Genomic DNA, 15,402 nt, shown 5'->3' on the forward strand with positions numbered 1-15,402 from the left:
TTAAATCAAGAAAGGGCTACTATGAGCACTTTCATTACTTCTAGTTAGGTCTGCTAACTGAAAGTAATGAATAGTTTACAGCTGTTAGCATGTACTGACTTATTTACATCCTACCTTAGGAGAAGCAGCATCTATTGTAGGAAGGCACACATAGAGGCTCAGGTCAGCCTAAGCCCCAGAAGCCAGGACTATGAGAGGCGGACCAATCCATGGTTTATATTATTATGAATAGGACGCGGGAGATTAACTTGGTTATATACCAGGATATAGATTAGCACACAATACTAAGTTCCACAGATAGCTCCAAAAATGCCCACAACCCTATCTAGCACCAGAGGCTAATCTCCTTGCACTTCAGGAGCCTCAGGCGGCAGAAGTTGAGGTTCATAGACTAGATCTACTTGCAGCTCTCCATAATCAGTAACAGGTAGTTGAGCATGTTCAGATTACCTTTTAGAAGCTATAAAGTTAGCTATAGCATTACATCTGTGAGAGCATAGTATGCTCAGAACCAGTTTTGATATGACTATATTGATGCAAAAGTTCACCAGGCAGACTAGACATCTATATTTAACTAACCCATTAGACTCCTTGTGATCATCACACTCATGGACAAACCGCCAAATTATCATATGCTAACTCATGCAACAGAGCTCGTGGACCTGATCTATGGGATGATTAATAGGAGCAGATAGGGGAAGGACTAGCCAGGCAAGTGCTTGATGACCAGCATGAGCATGTGGCAAGCTAGATTCACTCAACATCTGCACCAAGAACAACGCGTGACTTTAACCATAATATATAGGGTTGTGCCTGACACTGACGCCTTAAGGAAGGAGGTGAATATGGCCTAGGGCCTAGATATAATATTTATTGAATTATATGACTGCTTGCCCGATTGGGAAGTGATTTGATTTCTCCGTGCCGCTTCTTGGCGATAATATTTCGGCAAATATTCGTCATTTGATCAGCCAAATCCCGGCCTCTAATGGAAGGGATAAATAGGAGCTGGATAGTCATTTATTTAGAAGAATCAGACCTTCATTCATTTTCGATTGGCCATAGAAATTGCTAGCGATTCGTAAATTGATATAGTATTACTATTTTCAACAGTTATGAGCCCAGCTTACCCTTAAGGGACGCATGGATTAACTTCTACTATCATTCTTCCAAGGCCTGCATATTAGAGAGCTCTATCTTATAGCATTAGTGAGATATCTCATTGGAATTACCTAATTTAGAAGAATTGAAGATATATTAACACCGCCGTCACCCTGAAGCCAATATGGACTACTATACTGAACTAATCAGATCCACTACAAAGGTCTCCATCATGCTAGATAAGCCTAATAATTAGTGGACATGGGACTTATATATAATTAGCCTAGCCTAAACCTGTGGAGTGCTTGATATACTCCAGGGAGAGAGGCCTTACCCCATTCCACTAATTCAACTAACTCATCTGATGGTTCTTGTCACGGGCTAGAATATCTCAGTCCAAGGCTTTACTCTAGCCGTCCCAATAGGCCACGAAGGAATGGAGTGGAATTGCTAGAGAAGGAAGGAAACTAGGTACAGGCGGCTATCGTACTAATCAATGTAATAACCAGTCCTAATCACGTGATTGATCAGGTGGTGGTGTCCAGGCTGGACGCCAGTTGCTAGTCAGGTGATCACACAGCCGCGTACACAAGGCGGCGCGTGTCATGGGGGCAGCCCATGACAGTTCTAGCTAATTAACAGGCAAAGTTGGCCTTAGCGGAACCCTAAGTAATAGAAGCAAGCTAATTAGATGGCTTATTAACTACTACAGCCGCCCTGAAGGCTCTAGTAAAGCTAACTGATATCAAACTAGCATTATATACTAAAGAATTGGCGATCTATAAGGAAGATAAAGAGTAATATTAACTAGATTGTTAAGGCCTTGTAGCTATCTAGACCATCATAGAGTAAACAGTAGCCAGGGAACATCTCTAGTGGCTAACCAGCTAATCAGATAATAAGGTTGAGAAATATTAAAAGCTTAAGGCTGACCTAAAGCCTTCAATTAAAATGCGAATGAATAATATCTAAGAGAGATATTAAAAGCTTGCCGCTAAGCCAGCTAATCAGAATGTGTCAAGCTAGCTAAGTAAGTGGGAGAAGATGCTAAGTATGTGTACTGAACTAAATATAACATAATATACTAGATATATAGGCACTAGGACCTTCCTCATAGTGTTGAAGAAGATTAAATCCTAATATGCTAGCATTCAATTAGATTATCTACTAGAGGACAGCAAGCTGAGTGTCTTTAATGAGATCTCTTATTATCAAAAACACTGGGAAAGCCTTAGTCAGAGAGAATAGAAGAACATCTTTACTATATTTAAGGGACAATCCTCTGACCAATTAAATTCTAATTTGGCTAATCAGAATTACAGATTCAAACAGCCTAAGCAAGATAACTGCCCCTGTAGAGAAAGGCACTTATTTAATAAGTGCCCATATATAATTGAATTAATATAGCTAAAGGGATGGAAGCTAAATCTAGATATCATGGAATAATTTGAGAAGATTAAGCAAAACCCAAGGGTAAAGCACGTAATAGATGCAGTAATTAAGTGAGCTAATTAGAATCAGAATTAGAATGTATCTTACACAGCAATAAGCATTATAAGAAGTGATTCAGCAGTGTTCTCTATGGGAAGGGACACATATAAGCTGTGAGATAGCTGGATTATTAATTTAGGAGCAGATATTAATATCTGCAATAATTAAACTTGATTCCTTACCTATGAACTGGTGGAGGGAGAGTATGCATGTTTTAGAACTATTAAAGTGAAAATCCATGGATATAGAAAGGTTGAACTATGAGTAATTAGAATGAATTAGAAGCTACACATCTTAGAAGTTAGCTAAGTAGCTTACATACCTGATTACCATACAAATCTGCTCTTAACCTTTTAGATGAAAAGGCATGGATATTATCTCAATTAATGCACTAATATAATAGAAGATTAGAATAGGAAGCTGATCTACTGCACAGAATCAAAACACAATATGGAGGTCATGGAATATAATCTGATATTAAATATCTTTGCAATAAACTAATACTCAGAGAGGCCCCATGAATCAGCTGAAACTAGTAAATGATGGCATCAACAGCTAGCACACCTGGGAGATGAAGCAGTACAGCACTTAGAGGAGGCCTTAATAGGTGCTAAAGTGTTGAGCTACAAGAGATCAATCTGCAACACATGCAGGCTAGCAAAGGCTGCTAAGCAGATATCTTAGACCCCTAGAGAGAGATCAACCAAGCCATTTAAAAGCATTCATTTTGATTTGATTCCAATGACTATTGCCCATAATGGTGATCGTTAGGCTATACATTTCATCTGCAAATTAACTGGATGGCATGTAATCTACACGCATCCAGATAAAGATCAGCTTAATGGCCTAATATAGCAGTTTATCGAATGGGTCAAGATGCAATTTGATGTCAAGCCAAAGAGGATGTTCTCAGACCGCGAACCAATACTTAGGAATAAATATATACGCACTATGAAAGATGAAGGTATTAAGATCATTCATTTAACATGATATATTGACGAGCAGAAGGGCCTAGTCGAATGCGCTGGAAGATTAATAATTAAAATGGCCTGAAGCATGCAGATAGCCGCAAGATTGCCTGAGAAGCTATGGCCATATATTCTTTGTGCTGCTGTCTACCTGCACAATCAACAGCTGCGCGGAGAGGCAGTAGAGGAGGAGAATGGGCAGAAGAAATAAATATAGATCACGCTATATAAGAAGCTTTATGGCAAGAAGCTATTGTTAGCAAATCTCCGCGTATATAGATGCAGAGCTTATGTTAGGCACATAAGATTCTGAGAATGAAGAAGCTGGATCCGCGCACCTGGGTAGGCTATCTAGTTAGCTATATAGTATCTAATATATGGAAGATATGGAATCCAGTAACTAGAATAATCACTGATGAAAGAGACATGATGTTTAATGAAGATGTCCTATTTAATGCAAATCAGCTATTCCACGCTAAAGCAATCAAAATATCAGATCTGCCAGAATTACCTGTTGAAATTAATAAGCTGCTAGATATCGATGATTTGCCCAGCTTAGTAGGAAGTGCAGATGATGAGTTGGATGAGGTTGAAGCTCAGGGGGTGAATGAAGCAATTAATATAATAAGTAAAGGAACAAGCAAAGGCGCTATACTAGATAAGGAAGGCGGTTAAATAGCAGAATCACTAGAAGTGAACCTCACACCTCTAACTCCCCTTGCTACGCCAGGAAGATCTATCCAACATGATGCACCTATTAAATCTATTAAGTAAAATGATGATTTGGGAGCAAGCCCGCAAGAGGCTGGAATCCCTGGAGGCTGGATTGATAGCCCGCAGAGAGAGGGGCTGATTTGACTAGATCTGATTACCCCAAGATCGCCTATGAGAATCAATGATTCGCCAGAGCCTGAGATGCCTATAAGACTTATGGATACACTGCCTGAGTCCCCAGATTGATTGCAAGCAGAAGATTCACCTTCAAAACAGCTATTTGAGGAAGTCAATTAACTGAGTATTGAACCAAATAATTAAGATGAGCCAGATGATGTTGATAATATCCCATGGAAGCCAAAACATAGTATAAGCACCAATTTTTCACTAGACAATATTATTAAAGGAAAACAGGAATATCAAGCTCCATGATATGTGTATGCTAGCGCTTGGATAGATGGCCTGGAGCAATTCCACTCAGTATTTATATTATTTAGAATAGGCCTGAATGCTAAGGCATTGAAGAAGTAGCTTTATTAAGATGAAATACCACCTATACCTGACAGCTAGAAGGAGATGCAGAAGCACCCATTAAAGGAACTCTTTAAAGCAGCTACACAGTTAGAACACAATATATTATTAGCTTAAGGGACTTTTCAGAAGGTCAGAATGCCCAGAGACAAGCAGATTATTCTACTATAATGGTGTCAACCATATCTTACCACTATCGAATCCGGAGAGTATCGGAATCGGATATCGATATTTAACCGAATTCTGGCTGGGCCAATCAGATCGCTGGATTCTACCATGGATTCAACTCGCCGGATTAAGAAGATTTTACAGAGTTTTCATTTAGTCGATTATAAGTAGTTAGTTAGATATCTAGATTGCCAGAAATCAGACCTTCATTCATCCCGAATCATACCGTTTACTAGCGATTACCATAGATTCGCTATCAACGGGGATCGGTTGACAAATGGGTTTTCATATATAAATTTAATTAAGAAGGCTACTTAATCAAGGCCAAGGCATGAATCTGTGTATAAGGAGACATGCAGTAGATGACATATGATGATACTGTAGCTGCTACTCTTACTGCATGAATATTTCAGATGTTAATGGCTATAGTAGCAGTGTTTAATCTTGATATATAACAAATTAATGCCATTAACGCCTTTATTAATAGTGAGCTAGATGAGGAGGTCTACACTAGAATGGCTGAAGGATTCTCTGAATATGGCTATGTTTACCTATTAAAGCAAGCTCTCTACGGCCTACATAGGGCACCGCGCCTCTGGCAGAGAGATATTTCAAAAGCGCTTGAAGAGATAGGTTTGTGGGGAATAGATACAGACTCATGCCTTTATATAGATGATAAGACTGTTATCTTGGTGTTTATGGATGATATACTATTTCTCTACTACCATGAAAGCAAGAAGCATACTGATAATCTTAGGGTTGTTATTTTTGCGGGTTGGGCTGGGTTCTCCGATCTTTTGAACCCAACCCGCCGGGTTCGGGTTCTAGATTTCTAGGGCCTAAACCCGGCCCATAACCCGGCGGGTTCTAGATAGTCAACCCGGCGGGTTCTATTCTGCCGAAAATTCTACACTCCGCCTACCTAATCTAGTTAGTATGTATTTAATTTTTCTATACCATACTAGCATCTATACTAGCATTCAAAATATATATATATAAATAATGCATTCTACATAGAAATCTAACCTAGGTTAGTGTATTCTAATTACTAGGTATTGTAATTAAAACCCGTTTTTAGAACCCAACCCTTAGCGGGTTCTAAGAATTGGAACCCAACCGACCCACGGGCCCTAGAACCTGAACCCAAACCCAGCCCATGGTGGGTTAGGGCCGGGTTGGGTTAGGGTTCCCGGGTTGGGTTTAACCAGTCTAGATAATCTGATTCAGAAACTATAAGAATGATATGAATTCTGTGATCTAGGTGAGGGAGAGAGCTTCCTAAATATTAAGATCACTAGAGATTGAATGAAATGGAAGCTATGGCTTAGCTAATAGGTATATATTAAGAAGATCTTTACAAGATATCATTTAGATTCCACTAATTAGAAGGCGTGAATACCTGTAATAACAGATCATCTATGCCCTTATGATAGAAAGGCTATAGCGCATGAGATACACTACTATTAATCTAAAATTAGATTAATTCTCTATGCCGCAGTGATCACTCGCTTAGATATCACTAAGATAATGTCTGATCTATTGAGATATCTATTAAATCCTGGACTAGCTCATTTTAACGCAGCTAATCACATCATCCTATATCTTGCTTCAACAAAGGACTACACATTAGAATATGGAAGCAATTTAACAGGGAATATCTTTATCATTACTAGTAACACTGCCTACGCAGATCATTTAGATCATAGCAGCAGCAAAGGATATCTAGTAAAGCTATTCAGCGCCGCCGTCAACTGGTGCAGGGAAACAATAGACTGTTACTACTTCCACTACTAAGGCAGAATTGCTTGCTATTTTGGAGGCCGCAAAGAACATCTATTAGTAGAAATGACTATTCCTGGATATTAGATTTAATCCAGAGCATGAGATATCCATTCTGTGTGATAATTACTAAATAGTAGGGCTTCTGCGCAGTGAAGAGCCTACAATTCGCATAAAGCTACACCATGTTAATATACATCAACACTGGCTTCAGCAAGAGGCCCAATCAGGCCGCATATCAGTTAATTAGATCAAAACTAATTGCATGCCAGCTGACGGCCTAACAAAGGCACTGCTAAAGAATAAACATATTGATTTTTGCAGAATGGTTGGGCTCATTGTGTAAGGATCTACGTATCAGGGTAGATGACCTGTTGACTAGGTAAGAATTGGTGACGATAATCAATGGAAGAGGATGGTAGGGAGTAGTAGATCATATGAAACAAAACTAATCCTTGTCTTCTTGAATACCAGACAAGGAGGATACTATTTATCTTTGCTGTCTATCTTAGATGCATTCAGCGATGATTCAAAAGCGGCTTAAGGTATGAAAATAGGAGGTTAAAAATAATTAGGAAGCAAGGGGTGGCTGTATAATTAAGTAGCTAGGCTGCAGCTAAGCCTTTATAATTATACCCCCTCTAGTTATAATAACTGTCCTTAGTCAGAGTTATATAACTTCAAATTTTCCTAAAGAAGTAAACAATATCACGATAGTTGACGCAATATAATATTATTAATAGAGATAACTAAGTGTAGGGCAGATATAATGCTTCTATTATATTAGCTTTATGTGTTTTAAAATTTGTTATATTCTTTGTTATTGTGTACTGTGGTATGGTAGTAAATAATATTATTATAGGTAATAATTATAGTATATTTATCTTGATTATGTCTTTATTTATGTTTCCTCTTCTTTTACTTTTATATATTAACACTTCTCTTTTACATTGCAGCGTTTTCTTTGGCGTTATAGTTTCTTTTTATTTATTAATACTTAAGATTTAAGTTATTTTTGTCACGGGCTAGAAGCCGGTTCAACCTATGACCTAGGTTTGGACGGTAAGAAATCGCTAAGGAAGAAATCTAGCTAGGGCCGCGGCGGCCAAACATAAAAAGGAGTGTGCAAATGGTTCTCGCAGTCACGTGACCGGGCAGATTACTACATTGATTAGTACGAGGTCACGTGACCTGCAGCTGGTGTCCAGTTTAGATAAGACTTCGCGAGGGCTGTACAATTTGATCAAACAGACTAAGCACCCAGCAGGCCCTGCCCGCTACAATTTTAACCTTATAATCTCTCTTTTATTTCTACTGCATGTTGCTTCTTTTTTATATTTCTTGCTTTTAGGTTTCATCATAGCAAATACCATTATTTGTAGAAAGTACTAGTGTATATACTGCCTCCGCACTGTATTAAAGAACTTTAACCCCTAAGGGGGTCTTCCTTTCAAAGTTGATTATAAGCTTATGAATAGTACTTCTATAAAGTATATCTAGTATAATGCCCACTATTCACTCTATAAACCTATATATTATATTAGTTTTATGTGTTGTTTTAGTATTAACAGCTATTTCTTAGGCTGTATCTAATATGGCTGGGAATGCCCTTAACCTGTCTACTATTATTAAATAGTATACTGGGTTCTTTAATCCCTAGTATACCTGGGACCTGAGCCTTTTTAAGGACTTTTTAGTCACCCTTCTTAGGCTTAATAATACTTTTAAGAATATAGAGTAGAACCATTATTAGTTATATAGTATTATAGGAAAGAAAAAGGAGTAGACCTAGGCAGGTGTTCCGGGTAACCCAACTGAAACATGTGTCAAACCCAACTTGGGCTGGGTTTTGGGCTCAATAGGGGTGTTCTGAGTTGGGTTCTGGGCTTTCATATAGAACCTAACTAGGTTTTGGGTAACCCAGTTGGGTAGATAAACTAGACAAACATTAAAGATCATATGATATGCATTAATTATATAGTCCTGTCTTGTATTTATTAGTATTCAAACTATATGTCTATATAGGAGAGTAACTATTCTAATTACCCTTCTATTTCTTCTCTAACTATTATAGGCTAGAATTCTAGTACAGGGCTGTACTCTAATCATCCTAATAGGCCATAAAGGAATAAAGTATAATTACTAAAGAAGGAAGAAGCTAGGTATAGGTGGCTAGTATTACATATAGTAGGCAAGGCCTGCTAAATGCTTAAGCTTACTAAGTACTTATAATCTACCTTAGGCACCAACAAGGTCCTGTCCATGGTAGATACTAGCTTAAGGTCCTATCTAAGGTGGATACTAGCTTAAGGTCCTGTCTAAGGTAGACACTAGCTTAAGGTCCTGTCTAAGGTCTAAACTAGCTTGAGGTCCTGTCTAAGGTCTAAACCAGCTTAATTATATAACCCTGTACTAATTAATATACTAATTAACTCTTACTATATAACCACAGGTGTATATATAATGTAATATATATCATGGGTTAGCCTATAATAATAATAACTAATAATAAAGGAACTGATTATCCTCACACCTTGTACACTTCTAATTTCATCTAGAGATATGCTGTTACATGTTAGGTAAAGGAAGAACCACTTTATTATCTAATAGAAATGGTTTCTAGCCCTCTTGCTCCCTATTAGATACTATACTCCTTTATCTCTTACCCTATGCATGCTTAGATAGCTGCTGGGTAGCTAGCTAGTCTATACTAATCTCTAGGCTATTATCTTCTTTATTATTACTAATTAGCTTAAGAGTATCTTAAAGCTATTAAGCATCTTTCTCTTTATTAAGGGCTTGCTTTTCCTTATTTAAAAGATATTATTTTATAAGGGAAAGCTCCTTCTCTTCTACTTTAAATCTTAATGTACACATGAATAACATTAGATCTTAGATTATTATAGAATTAAGTAAGCCTTAATAATAATAGCAGACATCTTAAGTAGAATTAAAAAGCTACTTAATATTAGCACTAATAGTAGGTATTAAGAGTATATTATAAGCTATTTTTATAAGAGCTGGAAATTTATATTCATGCTCTTTCTAGAATATCTATAGAGTAATTAGGGCTGTCTCTATTAGATAATATTAATTAGTAGAGTATTAGTAGGAATAATAATATTACTTACCACTCTTAAGGTACTATATTATCTTATTAGTACTTACTAATTAATTAAAATCAGGAGTAAAAAGGGTATTAATCTTTAATATTTAAATACCTAAAGATAATATCTATAGTAAGTCTTATATAGCTAATAAGCATTCCTTATAGAGACCTATATAGGTTTTAAAGCTTCTATAATATTAATTATGTAATTCAGGACCCTAATCCTTATTATTAAAGAACTAAAGCTTATTTTACAGAGTAAGGATTATCCTAATTATAAATAGATTACTATAGATCTTATCTATTTCCCTATAGTAGATAGATAGCTTCTCCTTTACTACATGGAGAGTACTAAGTATAAGCTTCTTTCAGGCTACTTTCTTCTGTTAAAGCTAACAGATTAATGCTTTAAGATGATTAAAAAGTTTATTATAGATACTAAAGATAATATGGATAGTCACATCTTTTATTTAAGAGAGTATAGTAGTAAATTTAAAGAATAGTTAAGTAATCTAAAGAAGATACTTAATCTAATACTATTCTTTTTAGTTAAGCATCAAGTGATTATAGCTATTCTATAAGTAGAACTAATTAAAGATTAGCTATAGTTTCTTTACTCTTTAAAGTATTAAGAAGGTGGAATTCTAGTAGGTCCTAATATCTTAGATTAGTATAAGCTTTGGTGCTTTAGCCTGGAGATTATAGAAGGCTTTATAATATTAAGGGCTTATATTAATAAAAACTACAAGCACTCTTACCTAATAAAATTTATAATAATTAATATAATAATCTAAATACTTTATTATAAAGAGACTTACTTTATTAAGGGTATTAGTAATCTCTTACTTTTGCTGCCTTACTTATAGTGACTATAACTAGGCTTCTAACTAATTAATCTCTATTATCTTATTCTTTAGATTAGCTTTCATCTAATTAAGAAGCTTCTGTAAACTCAGCTAGATTATATATATAATGCAGGGAATATAGATAATTATAGTATTAGTACTAATTTAATTTAACTAGATTAAATCTTATATACTTTCTATTAATATAATATTATTAGATGTATTATCTATTATAATAGAAAGCATATAATCTATAATCTTATATTACTAAAGTAAGTTAAAAAGAATAGTACTTAGGTTAGTACCTAAGTGAGATCTATGAAGTGGTTTAAAACTAAGTAGAATTTCTTAATAATTCTATTTATTATTAATAAAATATCCTATAATTATCATAAAGGCCTATTAAAATAGAGATATCTAGTAATTAAGGGTAATTAATAGCTTTATACTAGATAGAAGCTTATTAAGTATCTTTTATTACTATATCTTTATTATATCCTATAACCGCCGTCGCATGGTTTAGGAGGAAGGAATATTAGGCTGTAAAGGAGTAAGTTAGGTAAATTTAATTAATTCTTAAAACTCAGAGTATTTAATAAGTTAAAAAGGAAGCTTTACCCTTATAATAAAGGTAAGGAGCTTCTCCTCCTATACTTACTAAGAGAAAACTAGTGTAGTTTTAAGATATTATAGCTATTAATATTAGTAAATATATACCTAATAGATACTAAGATAGCTTACTATGTCCTGTATAAGTGCTATAATGCCTTTCTACTTTATATAATTAGTAGAGATATTATAGTATTATGATCCCTTTAGATGCCTTACTATAGTTAATATACTATGCTTATTATTATAGGGATAATCTAGTATACTACTATATTTCTTATATATAAGCTTTACTTTACTATTACTAGCCTAAGTAACTTAATTAAAGCTATCCCACATGCTTAAGGAGTGCCTATTACTATCCTAATAAATTCTCTTCTTTATTCTATACTCTATTCTAAGCTATTATTTAATAAATTCTATCTTTAACATCATAGTATAAAGCATGTAGGATTTCTTTTAATTAGGCCTAATATACTAGAGGGAGGGAGGTAGTGGTAGTACTAGAGTTTAAAATATAGAATAATTATTATCTGAATTAAAGCTCTGTTAGCTATAAGAAAGATTAGGTGTAAGACTATCTTATAGGATATTTATAAAGATGTTAATACTATTAGATCTATATAAGGATGAAGTGAAAGAGTCTGAGAATTAAGATATAGTAAAATATATACTAGGGGTGAGAGTAAAGTAAGTAATAATTAACTTATAGAAATCTTTAAGTCTAGAAAATAAAATATTTAGATCTAAAAGATAGGGGGCGCATCAGTTAGCTAGTAGCTAAATTAAAGTTATTAATCTATCATATTTTGACCCTCTTACAGATAGAAAAGGTGGTATGATTGGATAGTACTATTAAGATATATTAGGTTTTCTGAGCTACCTAATAGATCACCTAGAATATATTCTAGAATAGGCCTAGATATCTAGAAAACCTAGTTTCCTCTAATATTATTCTAAGCTTGAGATTTTCTTACTATAGGCTTGATTGCTTGAATATCCTAGTTTAGGGTATTATAAGCTAGGAGCTAGTTTAACCTATAACCTAGGTTTAGATAGTAAGAAATTACTATATAGTAGGTAAGGCCCACTAAATACTTAAGTTTACTAAGTACTTATAATCTACCTTAGGCACTAATAAAGTCCTATCTAAGGTAGACACTAGCCTGAAGTCCTGTCTAAGGTGGACACTAGCTTAATGCCCTATCTAATATAGACACTAGCTTAATATCCTATCTAAGGTAGACACCAGCTTAATTATAGGACCTAGATAATTAATATACTAATTAACTCTATCATATAACCCATAGCTAGTGTCTAGTTTAGATATAACTTCCTGAGGGCTATATAGTTTAACTAGATAGCCTGAGCATCTAGCAGGCCCTGCCTGCTATAGAGGGCTGTGCTTTAGATAGGCCATAAAGGAAGGAAGTGGGATTACTAATAAAGAAAGAAACTAGGTACAGGTGGCTAATATACTAATTAATATAATAATATACTCTTACTATATAACTACAGCAGCCTAATTAAGGTACACCTACTATACTCTATAGTTTAAATATATTTCTATAGCTATTAAGAGTATATTTATATATATAGCTTATTAACCACCATAACATGATAATATTATCTTAAGACTTAGATAATAGATGATTACCAGTATTAATTTAGTAAGAGATAGCTAAATTACTTAAGATTTCATATGTTTAAGGACTATATATTAATTAAAACCATAGAGGTGACTAGAACAGGTGTAAATAATAGTATTTTATTTAAGTTAGTTAGCAGAATTATGCGTCTTAGCATGGCCTAGTTAGGAAAATTATACTAAAATAAAACAACCTGGGTAACCCAACTAGGCTACCTAGTTAGGTTCTAGGCTGGGCTTAGGCTTAGAGGGGGTGTTCTGGGTTTTACCTGGGCTGGGTTTTAGGCTCAAGGGGGGTGTTCCAGGTTGGGTTTTGCCTAGGTCTAAAAAGGAGCAGTGTGTAAGTTTCTAGGTTAATTTATTACTATAGTACTATCTTAATACTAATATTCTTATAGAGTGATGAGTATAATAAGTTCCTTAAAGGTTATTATACTAAAATAGCTTATATTTAGTACCTAAATACTAGGGCTACTACTAATAATTAGGCTGCATATTATTTAGCTAAAGCTCTTTAACTCATGCCTAGTAATACTGGGTATATGGCTTGGGCTGCCTCCCTTCTCTTCTTTATGGAGGAGATTAAGGTGATTAGCATCTATTTCTATAGTAATAAAATAGTGGTTACTAGCTAGACTTACTTAGCTAATATTAATTAGTCTTTCTCTTTAGTACTTAAGGATATTTAAGTTAGCATTATATTCTATGTTTATCTATTATACTTAGCCTTAGCTAAGCCTTCCCAGCACCTTTATGTTAGTTAATAGTAGTAACTCTTATCTTGTATTTCTATATTACTTCTTGTGTATTAGTTATATTATTAGTATGGACCTACTAATTATATTCTGAGGGCCAGTCCTTCTATTTAACTAAATAGTACTATTTATTTCTAATGATGCAGTTATTCTTAACCTCTTTAACTTCTTATTTATTATCATCTTCAAGCTCTAGCATTAGTAGTGATTAATTATGCTTCACCTAATTCCATGGTTCTAAGTATAATACATGAAATACATTATAAATTTAATCATATTTTATAGGCAAAGTAAGATAATATGCTTGTAAACTAATAGTGCCTAGTATATAAAAAGGTCTAATAAAAGTAGGAGCTAGCTTCTTGCTTAGAACCTTTAACTTAAGATTCTTTATTAATAGCCCTACTAGTTATCCTTTTTCTAATGTTAACTCCTTATAATGTTTATTATAGTGCTTTACTTATATTTTACTAGCTTTATGCTATTATTCCTTCAATCTTTCTTAAAGATCTGAAAGTTTTTATACTTATGCTGTTATAGCTGGGATCTCTCCCCCTATAGTGCTGTCCTCAGCACATATATAGAAGTCTAGATTATAACCTAGTAAGATTTTAAATAAGGATTTGCTTAGTAACACATTAATTACTCTATTTATAGTAAACTTAGCTTCTCTTAGTAGAGTTACCCAGTTGTTTTGTTCTTCATTAATAAAATAATAGAGATATCTTTTAAGGACTTGGTTTATCTATTCTATTTAGCTATTAGTTTAGGCATGAAATGCAGTTAATAGCCTTTATTTAATCTTTGTAATATAGCATAATTTCACCTAGAATTTACTGGTAAAGACTGGTCCTCAGTCTAAAATAATGCTATTAGGTAGTCCAAATTTTAATTTAACTTCTTGATGGAATAATTTAGCTAGTTCTACCATAGTTATTATTATTAAGACAGGGAATAGGAGTGACTATTTAGAGAACCTATTAATTATAACTAAGATACTATTAACTAGATTAATCTTATATAGTACTATTAGAAGTCCAGTTATAAAATCCATTGATAGTTTGCTAAATAGATGAGATGGTTGCAGTAATAAATTAAGTTTGTTATAAGGTCTATGCCTTGGTGCTGCAGTACCTTAGTATATTAGATATTCTTTAATATATGCTTTAACATCATTTTGTAAGTTTGTCTAGTGAAACTTTTGCCTTAGTAAGGCTTCTATATAGTTTCTGCTGAAGTGACTAGCTAATGGTTTATTATAGTATATGCTGATTAATTAGTTTCTTAATTATTTAGTGTTAGGCACAAATAACTTACCTTTAAATTATAAAAGGTCTTTAGAATTAATATCCTAATATTTTTGCCCTGTAGCACCCTGCCTAATAGTGGTAATCTAGTGCTGGGTCTTAGTATCCTTAGTTTATATTTATTTAATTAAACCCTTAAGGTCTTTAGTAGTTTTATGTTCATAAACATCTTCCTTTTAAGTAGCATACTCAACTAAGGCATGCGGGGTTGAATGATTATTAGTTAACTGTTATAGATTATCTTAGTAAATCACCTCTTACTATAGGTGGTCTTAATAGTTGCAGAGCTCTAATAGCACATCACCTAGCTCTAGTTTATAGTTATCTTAACCCTTAGTCCTTAGTGACTGTATAGCAACTATTTATCTATAAATTAG

Source organism: Aspergillus novofumigatus (assembly GCF_002847465.1).
Source record: "Aspergillus novofumigatus IBT 16806 chromosome Unknown P174scaffold_10, whole genome shotgun sequence".
NCBI lineage: Eukaryota > Fungi > Ascomycota > Eurotiomycetes > Eurotiales > Aspergillaceae > Aspergillus > Aspergillus novofumigatus.